Source organism: Netta rufina (genome assembly GCF_964035555.1).
Source record: "Netta rufina genome assembly, chromosome: 7".
Classification (NCBI taxonomy): Eukaryota; Metazoa; Chordata; class Aves; order Anseriformes; family Anatidae; genus Netta; species Netta rufina.
Window position 1 is genome coordinate 16,560,359 of NC_140130.1, and position 24,261 is coordinate 16,584,619.

A 24,261-nucleotide genomic window follows, 5' to 3' on the forward strand; every position below is an offset into this window, starting at 1 on the left:
CCCTGTTACGGTCCGTGGAGACAGCATGCGTGCCAAACTGGGGGCAAAATAACCATGCAGTTTGAAATAATGAAGTTTGTAAGGAAAACAAACCCCTCTGGGTTCGCGCTGCTCTTCAGGCTTTGGGACGTAAATCCCAGGCTGAGAGGGTTTGTGCTGCAATTTACCTGAAGTTCAACAGCAGTTTCGGGAAACAACAGCAAGGTAGAGCAGCGTGCTTATTTCTGGGAAGGAAAACGTTGCTGTGCAGAGAACAAGTCTCTTGAGTTAATATTTAACTGGAATGTGACAGCTCTTAAAAATAATGACCAAAAAGGTATTATGGACTTAAAAAATAAAATAAAATGAATGAGTCTTTAAAATCTATTCTTATTTAGAAAGTGGTAGAAATACTAATACTTCTAGTAGACAGGCTACTCCTTAAATTCTGTTCCTTCACTTAATCGAGAGTATGTCTAATCAAGCACGCTGCGTGTCGTTCATGCAGAATTAAACAGGAGGGTTTTCTGCCTCTGCTCTGTGGTGCCAGTCAGGAAGCCACGGGGTTCTTGGGGTGGGGTATGGGAGAAGAGTGTGCTTCATTTGTCCAGTACAGGTATCTTAGAGAATTTAGAAATTTTACTGCTGATGACTGTGAAAGCATTTCAGTTCATCTCTTTCAGTCAGTGCAGGTAAAATTATATTGGTTCTTCTCTCTGTTCTGGGTTAATAATCTATTTTGGTACTGTACTCACTAGTTCATTAAACAAGGGTAACGGGAATTTAAATCCTTCTTTATCCAGTCCTGATGTTGTTATTAGGCATTAAGCCTTCTTACGCGAATTTTCATGAAGAGTACATAAAAGAGAAAGTATTCTTATTTTTCAGTTTTTGGCGCTTCATAAACAGTATTACTTAAAGATAGGTTGTATCCCCACCGATCAGAATTTAGGTTCCATTGTATCTGAGAGCTGGATAAGCATCTATAGGAAGAACTGCTGTCCCAAATAATGTGCAGTGCAACTATGCAAAGTGCAGCAGGTGATACAAATGCAAACTGAGGCAGGAGGATGAAAGAGTAATAAAAAGCCACAGATATTCTTTTTTTGTGTGCATGACTTACTGTTCATAAAGAATAAAAGTGTGTCCTGTAATGGACATGCTTATTAACACTTGCAGAACTTATTAGTTGTTTCAGTTTTTCATGTAACATTCTGAAATGTAAATTACTTAAACGTTCTTCGGTTTCCTAACATATATTCCCCTCACATTTATTCAAACACTTTTTTGTTCACTGATATCCCACTTCTTGCCTTTGTCTAAACTTGGCATTTTAACTTCTTTCTTTTTATCAGTAACAGCTGCAGTCACCCTTCCAACATTATTGTGTGTTTTCATCACTCAAGTTCGTTTCTTGGCACAGATACGCAGTACTTCATGGCAGAGAGGAGCAGCAAGAATCTTGCTACTGACTGTGAAGGAATTTTGATTTGTTTTGTACAAAAATCTCTCTATTGTTCCTTTTAACTGCAAGTGAAATAATAGGCTTAGTCTTTAAAATCTGGTCTTTATCTGTAGGGAGCCTCCTTTCCAAGGCTTGTACCCTGTGCGTGAGACTTCTATGAGAAACAACATCTCTTGGCTGCAGCCTGGACAGTTTTTAAATGATATTACACAACATGTAGGTCTCTTGACAAGCAAGTTGAGCAAGCAGTTTATTCCGTTTCCATCTCTTCTGTGTTATATCAGTTGATGCATGGGATTTCTTGTGCTGTGTCCTGATGAAGTTAAATTCTTAGGGGGATCTCACCAGGCCTTGTCTGTGGGACACGGGAGAAGCGCTTAGCTGAAATAGGGTCTCGCTTAGTTACGTGACTTTAATTTTGTAGCAGTGGACCACGTGCCATCTTCATGATCCCTGTGGGTCCCTTCCACCTCGAGATATTCAACTTGCTGAATTTAGGTGCAGTCACTCAGCTGGGAAGTAAACTTCTCATGGCTTTCTTAAAGTTAGTGGAAACGTTTTGTTTCTGGAGTTGTTGGAAAAAGGAAGGAAAAACTTCAGTATGTTAGAAACAACTTAGTAGAAAACAAGAAGGCTGCCAGGAAGAGAGGAGGCTATTTCATATGTTGATTTTTCAGCACTTTACAAGATTTGTGAGCTGTGTGTATTTTGGTATGGTCTTTAATGTACAGGTAATGTTTTGTGTTCACAGAATGTAAAAATTCCAGTAGACTTTGTTGTGTGATACCCTAAATATTTGAAGTAAAGGCGATTGTGAAGGTGCTACATTAAAACCTTGTGTCTATTCACTTCTGTAGCAGTTACCATCCAGTAAACCTGCAGAGCACTTTCTGCGACTGTTGTCAAACTACTAAGATGCAAAGGAAGAAGGGTTTTGAGGCTGAAAGCTTTTTTTTTTCTTTTTTTTTTTTTTTTTCTCAAATTATGAAAGCATGTGGAAAGTTATGCACTGTTCTGGACTAATCTGCAAATTTACTAACAAAGCTGTGAAGAAATACTTTAAAAACTGAAGTCCATGTTGTTCCTACAAACGTTTATATGTTTTGGCTACAAATGCATTATAACAAAGTGGATGTTAAAGTTGGGATGTTCCTTTCAGAGAGCACTCTGACCATTTTCTTTGTAATCTTTAGACGTAGGAAATACATCTTGGAGTGAGATATCCAAAGAAATCTTTATGCAACACTGAAATTTTAGTTTCAAAGCATCCATGTTGGTATGTCTTCTTCCTTGCCTTCTTCAGTATTAAAAGCCCTTAACGCTGTCATAAAGAGGCAGTTATATTTGGGTGTCTGAGAGGCAGAGGTTGTCTTTATCCATAGAATGATGTGCTACGGTATAATTTTCACCATTCCTCTGGCACTCCCTGCTCTGGAGATGGGGCCAGAGGAAAAAAGGTTACTTCTCCCTCTGTTCAAGTTTCAGTTACTTTGCCGGGGTGAAACTGTTTGCAAAAGTGCAAATTATAATGGTGAGTTTTGAGTTTGGTGAGAGCTGCACTAAGCCTGACAAATCAATTTGTAAAAGCCAGAGCTGTCGGATAGTAATAGCTTCCTTCATTACCAACCAGTTTAGTTTTGAACCAGTGACCCAGAGGTGAAAAGCTCATCATTCCATTACCCGCCCTCTGATCTATCCATATGTTCTCTTGTTTAAAGTCCCTGTAGTCCTCTTCAACACAACGTGCAGTAAATATCGAGCATCCTTTGCACTTGTGAATGCTGGAACACTGTCCATTCCAATTGCCTGCTGTGCATGTGAGGACACTGAAGTTAAATATAGCAACAATTTCTTACACTCTCTGGCTTTTCATGAGAAACCCTCGTACAAACCCAACCATATGGTAAAATCCAGCATTATCTTAAAACCATTAACAAGGAACCCATTGCTACCATTAACAGGAAAATGAATCCACAGTGCTAAGTGGCATCCTGGGAGTTATTAATAACCTCGGGCTGCTGCTAAGAAAATGAACGTAAATGAAATACATTAGCAGCTGAGTCATCACACCAGTACTTCTGCATGCTCTGTACAGGTTTGTGTTTATCTATGGAGGCTTTTTTCAGAGCGTATTATTGTTATTGTTGCATATCAGCTTTTTTATACTCTTCATTGAGTATCTACAGTGTGCTCAATGCTGTAAAAGCAGAATGGGGAAATGACTTCTATTCCATAGATCTCATGAAATAAATTCTACAAAATGTTTGAAATATGCAGATAGGAGAATGTAATCCATTTCCCTATTCATTCTGAAGTAAGGTGTTTCTAGGCAACCCACTTAATGGGAGGAGGTCAGTAAATTTAATACTTGCCCATGTTATTCTCATTTTTTAAGGCTATTAAAACAAGTTACTGTTTGTGGGTCAGTTTCAGTGAACTGCAGAAAGAATGAAATTTACATTCCTCTGTATTTCATTTGTGTCTCTTTATCTCCTTATCTCTTTTCCTCCAGTCTTTAACCCCACTGTCTTCCATAACAAGAAACAGTCTTGTGGACATCCTGTACTGATTGAACTGCTGACAAATCAAATATGTAAGGGGTGAATTTTTCTACTTCCCCCTCACCAAAATTGCAAATTGGCTGTTTTTCCTTTACCTGACCACCAATTTTCATGTAGTCTGTAGGAATGTAATTACTTCTGTGATTTCTTGTTTCTTATTTCAAAATGTTGGAAATTGGATAATGGATTAAAGAGGTGTTGGAAGAAAACTGATACCGGTCAGATGTTTCTGCAGGCGAGAAAAATGTAATTTGCTGCCTCATTTATTACTGAAACGAGGCTTACATGATCATGCTGTCTAACATTTCCTTTGTCCCATTTGTTTTCTCCCTCTTTTTTGGTCAGAGCACCCCATTTAGAGCAACATCTTCCTCTCTTGCACAGCATTTCTGGTCCACAGGCTGTGATTAGTGTCTGTTCTGTCACTTTTTGCCACTCCTTTGCATTTCACTCATTTTTCAAGGCTTCTGTCATTAAGAGGACATTTGACATTTTGCTTTTATTTTTTTCAGTCAGAGGAATACGTTTTCTAAACTTCAGACTTAAAACTATGAATGGTTCCTTCTTCTGAATGTCTCTCCAAGCCTGAAATGATACCATTTTATGTTGTGGATAAAACTTCACTGAATTGTAGTTGGCTGTAAAAGTGTGCCAGGCCATGAACCACAGTGATCTTTTCCTTAATTATTTTGCAGTATGTCCTGGCTTGTTATGTTCTGCCAGAATTCATTTGATGTGTGGATTTGGTCAAGCTTGCAGTCCTCAGATTTGAAGGCTGGAATTACTTTCCTGCTTTTGGAATTACTTTCCCCTGTCATCTGTAGCAGTTTGAATTTTTGGAGCTATAAAGCTCAGCTGCTTTCCCCACCTCCTTAAATCGGGACAGTGAATGTGGGTTTATTGTAGGCATCTATTTTTAAAAAGTAGTTAAGCTCACAAAATGGTATAAACACCTCTTAGCACAAAGGCTTTTTTTTTTTTTTTTTTTTTTTTTTATGAGCATGTACATTGCAAATAAGCAGTATGTAATTGCTGTTCCAAAGGTTAATTATACTAACGGCAGAAGCAGGTAGGATGATCTGTAATAAATAAAAAATGATCACGGATTAGTGTCTTGTCTAGAATTCTCTTTTATGGTACAGTTTGGCTCATTCACATTTATACAGAAGCACGCGTTGCATACTGTGTGGGGGGAACAATTTGCAGATGAGATGTCTTTGGGGAAGAGGAAACTGCCTTTTATTTCTTTTTTTTTTTTTCCTGTGCACGTGAAACTTGATTTGGCATTTCACACTCTTGAGCAGAGACCAGCTAGCTTGTTAATTCTAACAGTTGGTAACATGTAAACTAGTATTTGTAGCAGACAATGTAATTCTTGTATGTTACACTTCTATGTGATTTATTACATTTTGACTTTTGAAAGTAATGAATGGGCTAAAAATATACGAGTGATTCAGATGTGGGAGACTGTTTGAAGAGGAGGATTCTCCTGTAAGTATTTCCACAAAATGTTAAAATAAATATATTCTGGGAAATAGTTAACCAATGAAGTGTCGCATAGCATAGCAAAACACTTTCTAATCCTCCTGCTGGTGTTCCTAGTGGAATGAATTTATAAATGGATCAATAAACAACAGCTAATGCACATTAGTACACGAGCTTTGCTATGACATGGAAACAGGTTAATGTCCTCACTAGATCTGCATGTTATTCAAGAAAATAGGTCATGGAAGGGAAAGAAAATAGGAATAAAAAATGTTAATTGTATATGTTGCCTGTTCTCTAAAGTTTTTTCATTATATTCTACCTGAGATGTGCAAATAAACACTGCAAAGTTTCATAAAACTTGCGATTAATAAAGTATAATGCTCTCTGTACTCTGTGTTCTCTATTATGAATATTATTATTGTTAGTAGCAAATCTGTGCAGTCCTTATAGCATAATAGATGATATTTGGAGAATTCATGTCAATATTTTTGAATTTTTTTTTAATTAAAAATGTTTTTTTTTAAAAAAAAAAAAAAAAAAAGGAGATGCCAGTAAAGAACTTAGTTCCTTTTGATTCCGGATACTATGTAGATTTGAAATATAGATTTCATTACCCTTTTAAAAAGGGAAAGAGTGAAGGATGCATTGTGAGCCTGACAGTGCTGCAGAATGAACAACAGTTTTCACTAAATTGCTGTTTTTAAGGTCCTCCTAATTTGTTTAAATTCTCTAGACTAGACACTAATTTTTCTGGAAAGGCTTTTTAAAGCATTGTTTGAAATGCTGCTCTTAAAAATGCATTGGTTTAGGAAAGAATGGGGAGGTAGAGAATGTGACCTTCCTGTTAGCAGAAGGGTATTTATATCATCTACTCCTTTCAGATTGGTAGGTTTCAGACTGTGGGTTTGGTCTGGAACTAGTCATCTTTTGAGAAGAAATACATTTTGGTGTCTAAGTGCCTTTTCTTAAAGAAAAGGACTTCCTTTCTGGGAGACATAGAAAGGTAGTTAAACTTGGTAATTTAGTTCTGCAGTCAGTCCATTTACTGGTATTAATTCTCAGTTGTATTCGGCAATATCATTATCACATAAATCAAGCAGTGCTACTTCTCCATTGCCTTTCTTGGCTTGCTTTTTGCTTGTAGTCAGTTCTCCTCTGCCTGTCTGTCAGCTGTCACAGCAGCAGGCTGAAAAGATGCCTGGGCAATTTCACTGTATGCATTCCTCTTGCTGGTAGGAACTGATGATGTTCAGAGACAAAAGATGGTGGAGTCCTGTCAGCTCCACCAGAACAGAGAGCTTTTCTGTGCTAAGGGTACAGAGTGACATTTTCAAGTTGAAGTTGCGTTGTCTGACTGTGTAGCACTGGGAATGCTTCTAGGTAGAAGCAGCAGTACTGGCAAGATCTTTTTCAGGAAAGGTATATGTGAGGTTTTTTGGGGAGAAAAGGTGGAAAATATGACTCCTGCAGTTTCATTCCCAGCTGAATTGCTTCATTCTGCTGTAAAAGATACAGCAGAATTTTCAGCATCAGGTAATTTCAAGCATCACTTACACACTGATATCACCTTTTTCTTCTGATAAAGGAGTTTGTGTACTGTTTGTACAGGAGTTAATCCATTGATAATGACATATCAATCCTTTAACCTTTGAGATACTGTATCTCATGTATGCACAGTAAATCAAAAAGTATGTAAGATTGTTTGAACAGGAATCCAAAGCTTAAAATAAGATTTCTAGTTAAACATAAAATCTTTAAACAGCCGTGCATGCTTTTGTAATTTGGATTTTCACAGCAGTAAACATGAGATATCAGTCTACGTTGTTTTACCTCAGACTTAGCTGTGTCTGGCTGGTTTGAAAATGGTATGCTAGTTGTGGTGCTTTTTCCTCATGTCTCTACCCTTCTGGTTTATTTTGATGGTATCACTACAGAAGTACAACAATACTGTAGGTTGTTTGTGGGCTTCCCTTCCTCTTCTTATTCCTGCTTGTCTGGAAATAATTTGAATAATGACATGAATGCTAAATGCTGGTGCCCATATTGTCATGCTAAGAGGTGAATTAATTACTATATACATGTTGTGTGGAATTGCTAATGGCTGTGAATGGCCTTAAATATTTAATCCACTCAAATTCCAACGCTTACCTCAGTATAACAATGGCAACGCAGTTCTTGCTGAGCTCAGAGTTTTCAAAGGCAATTCCTGGTCTTCTGCATATCAGATTGTCATTACCGTGTGATCCCTGCCCCTAGAGCTGATATGGGAGTGCCAGTAGGTCTTTATCTGAACTAGGACATAGCAGTATCTTCATTTGTCCAGTCACAGAGAGAACCTCATTTGGTTTGAGAAAACCACTCCTAATTAGGCAGTAGGAACTTAGATCAGGAAGCATGCGAAATATTTTACAAATTTATGAGCATAAACTAAAGCATGATATGTTCCAACTGGTTGTAAGAAACTTTTTTTTTTTTTTTTCCTCTTTTAAGACAATCTTGCATTTTACTGAGAGGTGGTACAGTCTCCATCCTTAGCGGATTTCAGGAACCAACTGGGTAGCTTGATCTGATCTCATGCTCTGAGCATGAGTTTACAGTAGACACTTCCTCTGAGGTCCTTTGTAGCCTTAATTATTCTTTGATTGTGATTTACTTGTTCATCACATTCTTCTTTGGCTTTCTTATTACCGAACAGCATGAGCTGGTCATTTTGAGTGCTTGTTAAATTCTTTCCTGAAGAACAGAATCGTGTGAGACTGGAAAATTAGAGGCACTGGAAGAACAGAAGTGCTGAGAAAGTGTTGTCCAACTGTCCTGAGTGGTGGCTGAGGCCATGGACAGATTAACTCCTGCCTTGAAGAATATTTCTGTGAGGATTTAATGTAGATTAAGCTGTCTTGCACACAGGATTTAACCAAACTATGAAGTTTCATGTTCTAGTTCTTAATAAATTACAGAGGAACCTGAGTGAGCAAACCATTTCTGTACAAGAACTGGAGGTTTCTGACACTTGGAACAAAATACTATTCAGGATAAATTCCATCTGTTGGTAGGATATACCACAACACTGATACAGTGCACACAAAAATTAGAGCAAGAGACTCAGCACAATGCTTCTCCTAATAAAACTGAGACACAACTTCAGACCTATCTTAGGAGTTTAGCACAGCTTTTAAGCAGGGAGTCACCAAAGTACTATAAATATGTGCCTGTTGCTGAGCTTGTTCCTTCCACTGGCTGTTTTTTTGGTGTTAGTGTTATAAACAAAGGCAAAAAGAGGCTAAAGATAATTTTTGTTTAATTGCAACCAGTTTGTGGGGAGACTTAACTGCAGAAATGTTCTAAAAGCATAGCACTAGCAGTTCCTTTGCACTCCTTTTCAGATGAAAGAATTTAGATTTGTATTTAGAAACTAATATAATTACACTATGAAGACATAAATTATTATAGCTTTATGAATAGGTTAATTCCAGCTGGAAGTTACAGAAGGGGTTGGGAAGGAAGAAACCTTACTTCTCCAGTAGTGATGTTTTTCTTAATGAAACTTGTCCTAGATTCACCTGAGGTCAGTTCTGTTTTAAGGACCCATTTTACATTTCAGTGTTAGCCTTTGGTGCTGGAGGCAGATCAGGTAGTTGGTTTTCACTTGGGCATTTTTAAGGGCAGCTCCAGGTTTGGGGCCTGTCTTTGCAGAGCTTTTGGTGCTGTGTGGCTCTGTTCTGCATGGGCACTGCCACACGCATTGCTCTGCGGTGGGTGCTGGCAAGGCTTCATGCTGGGAATGCCGACTGTGGTCAGGTAGGCAATAAATAGAATTTTAGTGTAGAAATTATTGTTTAAAACTTCCTGACTCTGCCTTTTCCTATTACTTAGGTGCGTAGTCATGTGGTTTTAATATTTCTGCCAAATGCAAAGGATATTTCCTTTGTTCTTAAAGTTAAAAAATAAATAAATAAATAAATAAAATCCAACAACCTAATGAATGTGGAGGAGAGTATCATCAAACTAAATGACAACAACCTGTAAAGAGAATTTGGAAAAATTCCTGGTCTTCTTCAGGAGGATGATAAACCCTCAGTCCATTTAATGAGAGATAGGATTTTACTTTGTCATAGGTTCCCTAGCTCAGGACTTGAAGGCTGTTATGCTGAGCAGATCTGTCCGTAACCATTCAGCTGACAAGCAGTTGTACTTTCTCGGAAGGAGCGCCGTGTGCCACGAGGTCCTTCTTGAACAAGGAGCCTGTTTGCAGCAGTAGCTGATAGGTAGCACTTCCCACTGCCCTACAGAAAGATTTTCTGTCCTTATGCTTCCTGAAAACTGTTCGTTGTTTTTTCCAATCAGCTTTCAGAGATGATTTTATTATTGATCTAGTAAAAAGATAATAATATTAATGGAGCACTGTGCATGTAAGCCTAGACAGAACTAATGCTTCATCACTTGAATTCTGGCTTTTGAAACATGGGCAGTTGTACATTTCTATAATAATAGGATTTTCCTGAAGAAGCTAATGGTGAAATAGGTGCATGCATCAATTTTTTTTCTCATGTCTTTGCTTTTCAGAATAAATTATACCTGCAAAATCTAATTACTTAGTAGTTCTTGAAGTGCTCAGCACTATTTGCATGCTATAATTATCCAAATCACTTTAGAGAGGGAAAACAATATTCTTCTGTCTCAACAGCGTTTACTTATGTGTTGATTTCTGAATTTGAAGGGAGAGGGGGAATTTGAGCATTTGTGTCTGTTTGCCTGTTATCTGCATTTTTCTTGGAAAAATCAATGTTAAATGCAGTGCCTTTCTCCAAGCTTACTTGGACTTAATGTCACAACTTGTTTATCTCCTTGCCCTGTTGGCAGACTCTTTGAAGTCACGGTTTTGGAAATTGGAATAAGAAAACTATACCAGTGCCAAAAACCGATGTGACATTTTAGTAAAGAAACATGTCTTCCTGAAGGAAATACCAGCATCTTTGTGTAGTTTCAAGGCAAAACAGTTTTGGAAATTCTTTTGTCATCAGGGAAATTTTTCCTCTGTTTCTCTAGGATTTCATCAGTATACATGTATACTGGTACTGGAGAAATTGTTTGGATTTTCAAGTAGGATGATGTAGAACAGCACTTGTCTTCATGGTATCTGTTCTTCTGCTTGCACAGCTGGAGTAGTCTCTGGTACAGCCAGAAGTTTCTCTGCAGAGAACTCCTGTGACATGAGCGGCTGTTGCAGCCTCAGACTACAACACGAGACTGGAGAAAAGGGTATTTTAATGGCCACAGTCAGTCCTGTTTTCTTGTGCTGTGTAAGCTTTTTATTTGGGAATTGCCCACGGAATGAAGTAACAGGAAAATGCGTTTGCTGGTACTGTCTGGCTTCTGGATGCAGCCAGGATGCCAGCATTGAAAGCTTTGTGTTCAGAGTGATGTGGATTTTGTGTCACTCAGCTGCATATATAGCTGTTACGTTTTGGTCAGAAATACAACTCTGCCTAGTAGCAGACCAAATCAGGTAGAATTGCTGGGCAAAGTATCAGAATGCATCTTTGAAATGGCATAAAATTGCAAGATGTACTAATAAAAAGCAACAATGCCTGTTACTTAAGTAACTGGGAGATAAATTTCCGCACCTTGTGTGTTTGCACTTTATACAGGCTCTGCCTCTTTTAGGAAGCACGATGACATAGCTTGCTTACTCAGCTCCTCCAGACTCTTTGAAGTGAGGTGAAGAAAAATGCAGGGAAAAACACAGGACAACTTGTGTGGTATTCTTATTCTGGTAGTAGTCGATAAGGGGGTTTGGGATTCTCTTTCAGCTCACTTATTTTACATTTCTGAAGCTTTGAACTTGTACCACCCCATTTTTTTTCCACTGGCTGCCTTCCAGTATCACTTCATTTTCTGCTTTTATGGGGTTCTGTCCTCCTCCTTGCCCTTGGTTTTATGACAGAGTTGTAGCTGATCATTCTGTTAGTTTAGGTTTATGCTTGTTGCTACCAGGGTCCATATACTTGAACTTCATTTCATCCTTCCTTTATTGTCTTTCTGCATTGGTGAGCTGCTAGATGGCAACAGGGAGAATGGTTAATAAAGGCAGAAACTTTGCTTGGGGTCCCTGTCTGGTTACCTCATTGAAAAATTCGTTCTTTGCCTGAGTCAACTCCTTGTTATTCTTCGTCCCTAGAAATCAATTGACAATTAATTCCTTGTCTTAGCTTTCATGCCTTTATGTTTGCTAGTTAGCTTTTTTTCTTCTCCGAGAAGGGCTTTTGGCTAGGGATGCCTCATTCCTACTGTCCAAGCTGTATCAACTGTGACCTAAAGAAGTACCTAGAGAGAGATTATAAAAACCAAGGCAAGTATGGAATGTGTCTTCCATTGTGTCTTGTTGTTGTTTGATTTTTAATCTTTCCAATGGGCAGTAGTTTAGGGATATCCTGAACTGAAACCTGCATCTAGACAGTAACTTGCAGTTGTTTCTGATGGGCATGTGCTCCATTAACAAGCCTAATATTTTTGATGCAAATGGTGTTTTTCCCTAATCACCTTTCTGTGGTAGGGAATTCCACAATTTGTGATGTATTGTCAAGTTGTTTCTTTATACTTGTTTTTAAGCCTGTTACCTCATGACTTCTTTACTTTGCAGATTATTGTGAAATAATGCAGAACCACTCGTAATTTTATAGGACGGGAATCAGGAAAACAGATCTAATTCTTTTCATTTATTTTGCTATATATTTTTTGGCTCTGTTTGAATATTTCTGGGCTGCGGTGGCAAGAATTATGAGAGAGCCAACCTTTAGAAGCGTAGTGGCTTTATGCACAAAATACTTGTTAATTTTCTGTGCTCCAGGAAGGTCTCCATAAGGTCTGTATACAGGACTGTGTGATCTATGGTCTTTGATGCAGACACGTTTTCGCATGTTTATCAAAAGTGTTCGACTGCAGCCTTGTTCTCTGTGGGGGAGGCCAGCCCTTACTGGGAGTAAATTTGTGCCTAATGATCCCGCAGCGCTCTGTGGGGTGGCGCAGCTTTTTAGGTTGCTGGTGGAAGGTGGTTTTAGCGAGACAGTATGTTGTCTAAGTTCTTCTGTCTTTGCCCTGGCTCCAGATTAATTCTTGCTGTGCCCAATTAAGCAGGGATAACGAACATCTGTGTCTGCAGAAGTAATAACACTAGCAAAAGTTGTTTACTCAGTAAAATATAAGCACATTTTTCAATAGAGCTATGGACACGATCTAATTTTCATAAATGCAATCAGTTTAAACTTTGCAGTTTCAAAGTATCCAGCTTTTAAGTTGCCAAACTGTTGACTCATCTAAGGGGAAGTAAATACAAATGAGAGCAGGTTGGCACCTTCGGTTCCTTGCTAAGCGCAGGCTCTTGCATAAGACAGGAGTATGCACTTTGTCATTTTGCTTCGTAATGCCTTTAGGTTCAGCTTATCTGTTCAAAGAACAAGTATGGGTGGGTTGATATTATGGAAAAGATGACAGCACTTAAAATTTTAGAGGAATGAGAACTGGGCCAATACAGCGTTAGTTTCCACTGTGTCTTTATTACCGCAGCTTCCATTCCAGCTTTCACTGTAAAATTGTGCCCTGCTGTTATGCAGGCTGAAATCCGATGGAATGAGAATCGGCTGCTTTCTATGGTACTGCTACATTGTTTGTTGGGATGGACGTTCAGAAACAAGGCTTTCCCCGGCGAGCTGGTGTCTGAGGATTTATTTGTCATCTTTGCTATGTAAGTAGGCAGTGTTCCTTTTACTGTTTGAAATTTCAAAGTAATTGAGATGAGCTCATTTCTCGGCATATTTTTCACCTTTTGGTTTTGTATCGTAATTCTGTTTTGAGTCTTTCAGTCCAGTGATTACAACAAATTTTCCTTTGGTAAGGTGCTACAGGTAGGCAGAACGGATGAACACAGAGGCTTGGCTTGTCAGAGGATGTTAGTGCTGAACCAGGAATAGATTTCAGGCGTTCTGGCTGTTCCAGTGCTGTTACATCCCCGGTTCAGTGAGAACAGCATCCAGATCTTGCGCTGTCTGCCTTCTTACAGAAATAGTTCTAAAATCTGTTAACTTCTTCTTGTGGGGAAGAATGAAGTTCTTGGAGGATGTGCGAAGTAACATAATGAAACTGCATTACAATGAGTTCTTATGAGTTAGCAGATAATTCTGCTAACGTCTCTTAAGAGCATATCTATACACAAGACAAGATTAGATTTAATTCAGAAGCTGACCTGCATATTTCAGTCTTTTCAAGATATAGATTAATTAGCAGTGACTACTTCTTGTTATGGGTTGTGACTGCATAGACAGGATGAAACTAAGCTACAACCAAGTGTAATCAAGCATTGTGAATACAGCTGAATACAGATAGTAGTACCCATTCCATTCCTGTTAGAGAGTTGTTAAACTAAATGTGTATTTGGACTGAATTACAGTGCTGTTATGAATACAGCAGAGAAGCTAATCGTGAAGTAGATAGTGAACGAGATAGGAAAGAGCTCTTCTGTTTTTCCAAGTTAAAAGATAATGTTAGGAGCCTGCATCGGTGTCTTTTTTGTTATTGTTATTTTTAATGGATGGAAATAGCTGTGACATGAAGCAGCAGTGGAACTCAGATCTGCAGATATGCCTCTTACCACGTTAATTTTCCTCAACACATTATGTTCTTGAGTTCCCGGTTGAAATTATTATGTTATGGAAGTAATAGAAATTCATCTATTTCATTTAAAAGAAAATCTAAACTGGTTGTTATTTAGTGTCACTTTCAAAATGTACTGAATGCCAGCCTAGTGCAAATTGGCCAGTACAGTGCTATCTAACAGTGATTAGTGTTCAATGTTGCTAGCAGGATCCATAAAAAGAACAGTTTCATTTGTAACATTCCTACTGGTTTCCAATACATTCATCTTTTTTTTTTCTAGTGTGCCTCTAGCGCAAAAGAAAAAAACAACACACCAAATACCTCTAAAATCCTATCAGTGAAAGCCTGAATACTTGTCCTTATAACATTGCTTCATTTGTCAAAATGTGGTTAGCTGTAAATCAGTGAACAGTTGCAATGTAAATCGTTTTTGGTTAGTATATTATCCAAAACTTCCCTTGAGCATCTATGCTCAGTTCACTAGTAGTTTATACTAACACATTTTGCTTCTCAGCATAATTGGACCAGAAGTGCATTAGTCAGTTCACACACTTGAGCTGATGGTCAGTGTCATGTTAAGTCATGATAAATCACTGTTTTAGCATCATTCTTCTGTGGTGGGCAAAACAGTACGTCTGGAATGGCTTTTTCCTCTTTAAAAGCATCAGTATTTGTACTATTAACTAGATTAAATGAGATAATTCTCAAAAGTTAAATAATAAATTACCATCTTAACCTACACAGGTAGTTTTTTTTCAGTCTTTTTCTTTTAATGTTAAACTTGTTAGATTCTCTGCTTTTTATGAATTATTATCATAAAATTATACAGTGTGCCAGATGAACTTTGGACACCCGTTAGGGGAACTACTTAATGTTGAGATGCTTTTTTTATCCTAACCATTTTTATTAATTTACAACTGTATAAAGCTATCATACTTATTTTGTTATGTATGGCTAGATAGGAGATTTTTTTTCAGTGAGGGGAACAACTAGAAGGTTATGAGTGTGCTTAGTGTACACAGAAGATAACAAACAGTTTTCTGTTTTGTGTAATCATTGTATAACTCCTGTGAAAAGGAAATAAACAATTTGGGTGCATGATAAATACCCTACAGTACGCTTAGGAGAACGTAGGTATTAGTCATCTGGCAAAAATCAGCAGAGCTGCACCAGAGCTGCTGCTGTCTTTAAACTTTTTCTTCTTCTTGCTCTTTGTTGCTATTTTAAAATAATGAAATCAAACATTTAAATCTTAAGTTGCCACATACCCATGTTCTATAATAAGACTCTATTATTATGTAGTTAGATTTTGGGCAATGACAGCAAGTAACATTTCTAAATGCAGTGGTGTAACAACGTAGGAATGTACTGAAGGCGCTCTGGTTTTGTGCACTGGGCTGTCAGAATAAATACATTGCTACAGCCAGAGTATCTGAAGTATCATCAGTGTCGGGTTGTAATCTGGTTTGCATTTGCAATCCTTGCTTTAGTGTGTGTGTATGTGAATAAAGTGCCCACACTGGCACATCCAGCCTGGCTGTGGGTGCCTAGTTAGGTGTACAGGGATGTTCTATGGACACAAGCTATGCTGCAAATGGTCTGCTAATTGGGCTGCCCTGTAATTGGGCTGGTGTGGCTGCAGCTCTGGATTGCAGAGCTCTGGTTCTGTTAGTTTCACTGCCTTAATGCAGACTTTCTCTGGATGGCCTTTGAACTAGCAATTGCCACCTGGGCTGGAAGTACCTGCTGCTTGTTAAACCTTTGTGTGGGGCCTGTGCTGCCTGCAGACAGCTCTTGCAGCACTGGTGCTTCGTGAGCAGTCCTTGCCACTCGGTGTTCCTTGCTGCCTAAATATGCATGCCTCCGATGTGACTTTTATTATTATTTTTTTTGATAGGCAGCATAGTCATGTAAGATGAATGTGAGGCATGTACCATGAACGTGTTCTCAAAACATTAGCAGAAGAGGAACAGAAGTGAACAGCAGTTAGCACACGGAGAAAATAAAAAGCACAGAGGATGTTTAAGATGGATGGCAAGTCTGAAGCTAGCCTTCTGCATACTTCTTAGTGTTTGGGTAGGTTGCTAGGTTGTACCTGATGAAATTCATCCTTTGACATATTAAAAAACAAACAAACAAAAAAACCACACCACCCACCACCAAAAACATCCAAAAATTCCAACCCTCTTCCCCCCCCTCAGTGCCCAGAGCTCCTAGTACCACTAGCTGTTATCTGAGATGCTGGAAGATTTGAAAATGAACAGGGCAGGCAGGGAAGGAGGAGACAGGAGATCACAGATTATTCTGTCTTCGGTGTTTTGAACAAATCCTTGTGCAGAATTCTTGCACACGTTATCAGGCTTTGAGAGACAGCAAGAACATGAGTCACAACCACCTCAAATATAGGAGGAGCAGATAGTTGTGCCAGTTTAATTTTCTTCTGTAACATGATAAGATCCGTGAATTGACGAGAAAAGAGCAAACATTAGTATTTTAATGTTTGTGAGGTCTCTGACCCTGTTTCATGCAATAATCTTATAAAGAAGTGAAGAAACACGTCCTGAAAGGAAGTACGGTAGGGTAGGTGCGAGATGTGGGTGACTGTGCCCAGTGGGTGGTTATTAATGATCGTCTGCCAGAATGAAATGGCTGTATTGAATGCAGATCCAGCACGGTCTGCTGGGTCTGTTCTCGTTCTGGTTCACTTCAGTGTTTTTGTTAATGACCTTGGTGATAGGATAGAAAGCGATTGTGCTTGCAAAATTCTTTCACTAAAAATGCCCCCTGAACTTGGAGGGAGTACAGATGTATAGAATACAAGTTTCCGAGTCAAAACCTGTTTGGAGGAAATTGAGAAAATCTTAGGAAATAAACAGAGGCAATTTGAAATTCTATGGAAATCATGAAATATGCAAAAATAGAGCAAGGAATAATTAAATAGAAGACAACTCTCCATGATTCCTACTATTATAAGAGGACAAATGTCACATGAGGAGGGCTAAAAATAAGAACAGCCTGTAAAACATAGGAAATAAGCTTTTTATCTCAGAGAAGACCTCAGTTGAAGTATTGCATCTAGTTTGGGCGAACCCTTTGAGAAAATTCATTTCAGCTAAAAAGAAGCTGAGTAGTCAAATGACTTGAGGTCTGGAAAATGGGACCAGAAAGGAAAGACAGAAATAATGAGAGTGGGGAAGAGAGAAGTATGCAAGCCCCAGGAAGAGAACTGCAGAGTGTTGGTGTGTGTGTATAACATTATTTTAAAACCCATGCACCCTATATATGGATGTTTCTTGACTATTTTTTCATATTAGTGATTTTAAAAAATATTTTGTAAATGGAGATGACGTACCCTGAGTCAGTATCCACCTGAGAAAGCTGTAGTGCAGCCAGCCTGCCTGCTGCCGGTCTAACGCTTTGAAAGTCTCCCAAGTCAGTAGCCTTCATCTTGTTTGTGTTGGTACCTCATTCTGTAAGTACAAGGTATGCCATACAAGATTTTCAGCTCACTATTCCTACATTATGCCCTTGACAGGCATAGTTAATAGTTTTTTGTTTTTGTTTCTTCCTCATTTTCATAATGACTTCAGTTGTTAGTCCAGCACTTTGGGGACTCAACGTGTTATTATCATAAGAAAACGAGGAGTGTACTGTAGGTAATTGTTTTGTTTATGACAACTTTCCCAATATCCATTGTACATTTCTCCACTGAGAAATGAGCGCAGCCTCAGTTACCTGAGGCTGTAACATGTGTTGTTAGCATCCTTCAAGTCTGTATTTGCATTATTATACCCTAGAACACACTTCTTTAATCATCACGGTTGGAAATTACCTTGCTTTGCAATTTTAGTTCCTATTTCCTCAAAGAGGAATAAGCGATTGCATGAGTCAAAGCCAACAGCCTGTGTGCAGCGTAGCAAGCCAAACCTGAATTCTGTGCCTGAGAGTGGAATTTGTGTCAGCTTCAAGCAATCTTTAATGGAGGTTTTTGTTTAAGTAAATATGAAGGAAATTCCATCATTTCAGTGTTTCTTCTCTCTAATAACGTACTATGTACTGCTTTCAGTTTACATTTTTGCCATTTTCATTTATGCTATTATTGCTACGTTGCCATTTTGAGATTTTTCTGTGTGGGAATGTGGAAGTTCAGACAGCTGGACAAGAAGTGATGAGCAGCCTTTAAATCACAGAATTTCTAGGTTGGAAGAGACCTCAAGATCATCGAGTCCAACCTCTGACCTAACACTAACCAATCCTCCACTAAACCGTATCACTAAGCTCTACATCTAAATGTCTTTTAAAGACTTCCAGGGATGGTGACTCCACCACTTCCCTGGGCAGCCCATTCTAATGCCTAACAACAAGGGAGGTGTCTGACAGGGAAGCTTTAGGGGCCCAGCATCTTGCAACATCCTATAATGTTTTTCCTTCTTCCCATATCTCGCTTTTCAAGCTGGATGTTTGTGTTCATGTTATCTGCAAAGGAAGTTATAACTAGTATTGATTATTTAAATATGTTCATCAGTGGCTTTCAAATTTCCAGACAAATATGTGGGGAAAAACTCAGAAGTTTGTGCTTGTCCAAGCTCTGGTCATATTTAAATGGTATGCTTTTGAACCATGAAAACCAGCTTACTTTTAAGTCTTTAAAAGTCTTACTTTAAATTAAAAATTTAGAGCTGCTTGTATGAATCTAGCAAGTGATGTAGATACCTGGAGTGTGTGTGATCATTACTGTGGTGGAATGCAAGGTAACACCGTTTATTGCTGATGAACACTCGGTGATAAAAATTATCTTTGAAAAGTAAGCCAAAAAATGCTTAAGTCTCTGAGAATGCCAATAGTGTGTGCCGCTGGTATTGGAAGGATGAGACAACTATGTAGGAGGAATGTATAATAAGGATATACCATACTACAGAAAATGCAAGATGTTGCAACCTCATTAAGCAGCTCTAAGCAGTGCCGATGCTTCTGGGTGTGCGTTGGAAAAACAGGGCTAATGGAGGGGCTCGCAACGGCAGCGAAGGGTTGGTGCTGTGGCGAAGTTGTTCCCTGTGTTTCTGCCTCCCAAGCACCTAACCTAAGGGTAGGTTTCCATGCTTAATGTGCATTTTGGTGGATCAGTGAGGATATGAGATGGACAGAAAGGCTAGTTGGTCAGAAAAAATGTAGCACTTATTAAAGGAAAAAAAAAAAAAGACTTAATGAGCAAATTCTTCTCCAGAACTCAGAATCCTTGCCAGTGTGAAAGAACAAATACAGTATTAATTGGATCCCAGCCTCTAGTTCATTAAGCTGTATTTTGGAGATAGAACAAGAAATAATTTAAGCGTTTGAGTAGTGTGGGACACACACATGGGAAACCCCATGCTTTCACATTACCATGAAGACCTAAATGAGAAGCATAATTGCATGTTGCATCTCACCTATTGCTTTTGAAAGCAGGAAGAAATGTTTGTTTTAGCAATAGGTAGGTCAGAAAACTCAGGGCTTTCTTTTCAAGAGCTGGAATGCGGGTGCCTTAAATCATTTAGTTTTTCATGGACTTGGACTTCTACCTCACTTTGCTGCTTTAGAAAATCTCCCGAGTGAGCGCAGACCATCTGCCTTATTGTTTGTGGTGCAGCATGTTGCACTTTCTGTGCTTAACTTGAGGAGAAGAAGGTAATTATTGACTTACGACCGACCAACTCAAGTTTCTCGCATCTCTCTTTGTTTGGTACAGGCAGGCTGCTGCCCACGTTGGGATGCTGGGCTGGGTTGTTGGAGGTTCTTTTCAAATTTTCAATTTTTCTTTCTCTTTCTAGAGTTACAGCATTAAGATACATGATAGAAGCTTTGTTTGTAAGCATAAGTTAAAGTATGGTGTTATGAAGTCTCTGTTAGTACAATTACAATCCAAAAACACAATTTAGTGATGGCACAAAAAACTCTTGTTTAAGCAATGGACTTCTGAATAAAATAGAGGAGGGCCAATGCTTAGCAGAGCAGTGGGTGCTGATACACTTCCAAAATGAGTTGGGGCTTATCTTTGTAAGTTTATTGTTTGAAAACACTGTAGGTGATTGATGTAAAAAATGGAGGCTAATGAGTAAGTCCTGTGCAAATTGTTTAAATACTTGGAGTTTTCTACTGCTGCCTGCTTTCTGCAGTACAGACCACAGTGCTAACCTCTACAGTTCTGTTACCCCTCAGCAGTATTTCCGTGCAAGGATTTTGATGTGCATAAGCATGGACTATGAGACAGATACACCCATTTTCGGTGTAAAGTGGAGTTTGAACTCTCTCCTTGCAATAAAAGTAAATGGAACGTCTTATGTTAGAAACCTGGTAGCTGGCGCTCTGAAATGGCATCCAATTTATTTAGGCTGATGACAGTTGGGGAAAAAAAATAAATCAATGTTCTTTATATAAAATTAGAATAAGGTGTATCTAGAAGTGATTTGGTCGTGATCTCGCTGTGCAAAACAGAGCTGAACTGCAATTTTAATTATTAAGATTTTAATATTAAGATTGCCAGTGGAAAGCTGTGTTGGATTAGAATACGTGTAATGTTGGTTTTATTTAATAGCTGGTTCTAGGGGAAAGCAACAGGAAGGCAACACAATGGTCTGGGTAAGCAGGAGCACTGCAAACACGCTGCAGACAATAGCTGAGCTGTCAGCGGTGAGGAGCCGACTTCCAGGCTCCAACCCGAGCGGCGCAGCCGACTGGGAGGGCGGGAGCTCGGTGATCAAAAGGACACCAGACAGGACGGGTAACAATCAACTGAGGTGCTGGTGGTGTTTTTTTTTTTGTTTTTGTTTTTTGACATTTAAAAGTGATTAAAATGTATTTTAAAATGTATTTTCATTGAGGCTGAAAAATACGTTCATGTATTTAAATACATTTTGGACTACATTATCTTCAGAGGCCCCTTCCAACCTTGGCCGTTCTGTGTAAGTTCCACATTGAATGCTGTCGGTAATTAAGGTAACTTGTTCTAAACATACTTGAAAATAAAACCTCGCTGCTTGTTTGCCACTAGTGTTTTAGACAGTGAGATGCTGAATTGAAACCAGCACTACCAAATTACCAGCCCAGCTTTTGACAAGCGTTGTTTCTTGTAATTACAGTGTAGATGTAACAGTTTGATTGTGCCGTGCTGTTTCTCAGCTTAGAATGAAAGATGGAAAAGCAACTAAGGAAACTTTTTTGACTGCTTGAGTAATAGCTTGGAGAGCTGAGGATGATACCTCCTAGTTGTAAAAGCGTTTAACATTTGGTGTTTACAAACAATATCTAGTTAACTCAGATGCTTTAACTACTTAAAAAAATAATTAGAGCATTATCATATGACTTCTGTCCATGTACAGTCTGAAATCAGTAAGTCTGGGCAATTCTATTATTAGCAGACAGGGATGACCTGTTCTGTAAATTCTACTTTAGAATTTCCCACACGTACCAATATTCCCATATTTTTTAGAAAAATCTGAGCATGAAAAAATGTTTAGACCTCTAAGTGCCTACAAATGTCAGGGGAAAAAAAAAAAGAATAATACCTGTAAGGGGAAAAAGAGTTGAATGCCATGGGGGTACTTTACTAGGTGTATCTCTTCGCTGCACCTTCCCTGTTCCCAAGGCAAGGAGCCAGGTTTCGATGCGGGGCTGTGGTGCAGCGTCCCGAGGCGTGACCCCGCAGAGCCTGTACCTGCCCCCCGCCCCGCGGCCCCTTTAAGGCGCGACCTTCCCGCGCCGGTCAGGTGCGCGCCGGTGACGTCATGCAGCAGGAGGCGGGGCTTGGGCTGCCGCTCCCGCGCTCAGCGCGCCGCGGGAAACGGCGGCGGCTGCGCACGTGGGTGCGGGGCGGAACGGCCCGGGGCGGCCGCGGTGAGTGCGGGACCGGCACCGGCACCGGGACGGGGGCACGGCCGGGGGCTGCCGGCGGCGGGGCGCGGGAGGTCCCCGTGTGGCTGCGGGTCCGCTGCAGCCTGGGTGGGTTTCCTCTGCGGCTGTGCTCGCTGCCGTATCGCCACTGTCCTTATAACCGCGCTTTATTATTTGCTAACGTTTATTATTTGGGCGTTTTTCCTTTTATCCACATCTCTACCTGTTCCTCCGTACCGCGTCGGTTGCGTTTATTTGTTGGAGCTGTTGCTGAGTTAGCAGGTGTGCGCCAGGCACTGCCTTCACTGCTGCTGCTGCTCGGGGTGGTAAATCGTGCGGTGTAGCTGCTGCCCTTGGTGGAGCTGCTGTTTGAAATACAGCTCACGGTACTTCACTGAATGGAGGCGGTCCAAGATGCAGGAGTTTGGAGTACGAGGAGGGCTGTGAGGTGTTTTACAGCTGCCTCCCCCCCGTTGCCGATGGGAAGCTGGTAGGCTGTTGCTGGAGGAGGTGATGTCTGTGCCCTCCACCAGCTAGGTGGGAATGCACAAGCTCATGCAGAACTCCCACCAAGGGAATCTTCCCGTGCCCAGGAACTGCATTTGCTAGTTAAAGGCAAAGAATTGACAATGGCCTTTGTTGCGGCGTTTGCTTTTTCAATAAGGGTAGCATGAACATCGAAATCTCTTTTTTAAAGGTTCATTTAGTCTCCATGCTAATCAGACTCATACTTACGTCTTTCATTTCTGACCTCACGTGTTCACTTTTCACTAGATATGTTTAAATTGCTGGAAATGAATACTAGAAAAAAATCTGCTCAGGGGAAATATTGGATGAAGATAAGTCTGGCAGAAGGACCTCTCATTGTCTTATGTAGAAGAAGGATGTGACAAAGTGAAGCAAGGCTTTCACAGGTTTTTCTCTTGACTAGCTGAAGGTATCTCTGTTATTTTTATGCTAAAAATGTAGTCTGACTTCTCTTTAAGCCTTAAATTGAAAAGGCACAGGTCAGGTCCCAATCTCTTACCACATCTAATTTATTCCAAAGCAGACTTAGTTCATAAATATGCGGAGCAGGATTCTGGAGCAAGTCCTTATTAAAATAAAAATACTTTAATGTATGGCCATATGTAATTGTTGCAATACCTGCTATTTTTAGCTTTGGATGTATACCTAGGAATTCATCTTTCCTGCAGGTTTCTTTCAGCAGCTGCCTTGACAGTGTTTCAATCTAATCAGTATGCAACAGAAGATGTTTTTAGTGTCTATATTTAGCTGCTGATGTTCGTACTCTGCTTGGTATTCTGTATTGCTCTTTGCAGTGGGCATCCTGCACGGATAGATTGGCCTCATCCTGAGATCTACATTGTCCCAGTTGACTTGTATCAACAGTGGGCTTTCTAAGGGGCTAAGCATGTTAATTTGTCATGGTTTAAGGCCAATGGAGTCTTTTTATTTAGATATATTAATGCATACTTGTGATTTGTGGGCTCCTCACATCTGGGGAAGAGGAACCTCTGAGTGTCACGTTGCTTTAGTGTTTAATACTATTTTTTTATGCTACCTATGTAGAGAATACCTGTGTTCTGTCAGAAGCAGATTTGCAGTCTGAAGAGGTGATGCAATTTAGGTTGCCAGGCAAAGGTGAACAAGTAAGTCATGCAGGACATATGAGAGGATTAGCCTACAGAGTGAAATCTGGTCAATTACTTTTCAACCTGAAAATCTCCTTAACTGCTAAGTGTATTTTTTTTCACTACAGCACCTATTAGTGTGATGGATGTGACTTTCCATAGAAATTTGGCAAGTAGCTCATTGTTTTTTCTGGAAACCCTTAGCCATTTCCCACCCTCCTTGAAAATGTTACTTTAAAGCTTGTTGATATTTCAGCATCTCAAGCCAATTTCATTTCACTAGCTGTGAAACAAACAGTAAAACTCATGTGTGGTTGTATATGCAGTTGGAAAAATCACTGGATTTTAAGCATCTGCAGAAGCTTTTGTAGGTGCATACAAATTGAAGAGATAGTGGCTGTTCTAATGAAACACATAGAAAACATTTCAAGATGGAAAGAAAGATAATGTAAATGCTGTTACTCCCCCTCTTTATAATAGCTCTTTTTTTTTTTTTTTATAGACGAATCAGTTTTACGAGTTGCAAATTACAGTTTGTTTTAAAATATTTATTCAGTGATTGGAGTGATTCCTGGAGTTGTATGTGTCATTGACTTGTTTTCAGCCCTTCAAATATTGC

The 24,261-nt window shown here is 39.4% G+C and overlaps 1 protein-coding gene across 8 annotated transcripts in view; it reads left to right on the forward strand.

The window, feature by feature from the left end:
- The window catches only part of USP54 (ubiquitin specific peptidase 54), a 98,479-nt gene that overhangs the window by 477 nt on the left and 73,741 nt on the right, over window positions 1-24,261 (forward strand). The window contains exon 1 of one of the 8 annotated variants that reach the window (XM_084290536.1): window positions 21,937-22,011. The exons of 6 other annotated variants lie outside the window; for them this stretch is intronic. The gene's annotated coding sequence lies outside the window, so the exon portion shown is untranslated. One more of the 8 variants, XM_084290537.1, reaches the window with a different exon arrangement.